Consider the following 2,217-nt stretch of genomic DNA (forward strand, 5'->3'; position numbering starts at 1 on the left):
CCACTGACGATTCAAATGTGAGTTTTGAGCAGTGTAGAGTAGCGTTTATAGTTAGTCATTTCTCCGATCACAAATGCAGACATGGTTTTATGTCTACGTGGCGCGATGCAATGCAACACGTAAAAAGACAGTATAAGTCATTATAATCCGTAATTATGTCCCCACCGGATGCAACAAATGCCTCGTTTATAATGGGTTTTAATGTTTTTGTCTTGTCGCTCCAGCCGGGACAAGGCATCACAATATGGTAAGGGGCGTAACATTTCCGTCACACGCTTGAGGTATTCGACCAATCACAACGCACTGGATAGCTGGCCAATCAGAGGACACCTCGATTTACAGACCGATGAGCTTTGTAAAAATCTACGCGTTTCAGAAAGGCAAGAGGAGAAACAATAATGTACAGTATGTGGAAACAATGTTTTTTTAACCTTAAACTGCATAAACACATTTCATTACACCAAATACACAAAATAATGTTCTTTTTAGCAACATCATATGACCCCTTTAAGGAAAACAAGAATTGGAAGCACTATTTTTGCATCTTACTGTTTCAGATTTTGTTGATCTCCTTTAATGAATTTAGATAAACTAGATTAACATCAAACTTACTTCACATTACATTATTCTAATTACCTCTTCTTTGTAATATACATCATATGTTCATTGCCTTTTACAACAATGATCCTTTGTGAATCCCAATTTAAATAAAATGATTTCAAATAATTCACATCAGTTAAAAAAAAAAATCCTGATAAAAGGTTTTCTACAATTGTTTTACATTTACATAACATTTGTGTGGCTTCTCTGTAAAATATCCCAGTCAGTTAATGGACCATACAAGTTACTTGTTTATTTCACCTTCACTCAGTTAACATCAGCTCATACCACACTGGTTTTACTTTGTTTTCTTCACAGATCACGTTTCATATATTTTAAGTTCTGACACTGTTTCCTGTGCACTAAACAAGTTGGTTGTTAATGGAAATGACAACACAGCTTTGGGAAAATCATAATTTGAGCAATTTACACAAGAAATATTTTAAAACAAACAACAACAACAAAAAAAGTTTGTTTTTATTTATTCATGTCACTCGTATTTTACATCATGATAATCATCATTAAATGAAATAATTGCTATTTTAAAGCTCTAGAAAAAAAATTTGACCACTCCAAATTTTTCTTAAATCAGCAATCTTTTTATCAAGGAAAAGTATAAAAACCACTGCTGTGGTCAACACTGTCCTCTCGCAGTAGGACTAGCTGGATGGCAAAAACTGTACTAGTAGTACCTCAAAAATAATTGTAATCAAATAATAACTATTGACCATGCCAAAAGAGTTGAAAAAAAAAGTTTTCAGTGAGGAAAAGAAGGGTTCAACTCTGGCTTTACTGGCAGGGATACAGTGAGCATCAGGTTGCTTATATTCTTAAAATTTCGAAGACTGCAGTTCATAAGAACAAGGTCAAGCTGCAGACATTGGGGACAACAAAGCCACAGACCTGCAGAGGGTGAAAATGACTCTCCACTGACTGGGATGACGGACAACTCATTCAAATGTCACTCAACAACCATAGGATGACATCAAGTGAACTACAAAAAGAACGGCACAGCGAGGACGGTTCAAAACAGGAAATCTTTGCCAACACCATGGTCATCTAATAGTTAGATGGAGACCTGGAGAGGCCTACAAGCCACAGTGTCTCGCGCCCACTGTGAAATTTGGTGGAGGATCTGTGATGGTGTTTCGGCAAGGCTGGAATTGGGCACATTTGTCTTTGTGAACGGCGCATGAATTAAGCCACATACAAGGTTGTCCTGGAAGAAAACTTGCTTTCTTTCTGCTCTGACAATGTTCCCTAACTCTGAGGATTGGTTTTCCCAGCAGGACAATGCTCCATGCCACACATTCAGGTCAATCAAAGTAGGGATGGAGGGCAACCAGATCAAGACCCTGTCATGGCCAACCTAATCTCCAAAACTGAACCCCATTGAAAACCTCCAGAATGTGATCAAGAGGAAGATGGATGGTCACACGCAATAAAAAAAAGCCAAGATGCTTGATTTTTTTGCACCAAGACTGGTGGAGAACATGCCAAGAATCATGAAAGCTGTGATTGAAAATCAGGGTTATTCCACCAAATATTGATTTCTGAACCCTTCATAAGTTAAAACTTTGTGTTTCTCAAATATTGATTTCTGAATGCTTCTTAAGT

The sequence above is a fragment of the Sinocyclocheilus rhinocerous genome, unplaced genomic scaffold, assembly GCF_001515625.1.
Source record: "Sinocyclocheilus rhinocerous isolate Xijiao unplaced genomic scaffold, SAMN03320098_v1.1 scaffold491, whole genome shotgun sequence".
Lineage (NCBI taxonomy): Eukaryota > Metazoa > Chordata > Actinopteri > Cypriniformes > Cyprinidae > Sinocyclocheilus > Sinocyclocheilus rhinocerous.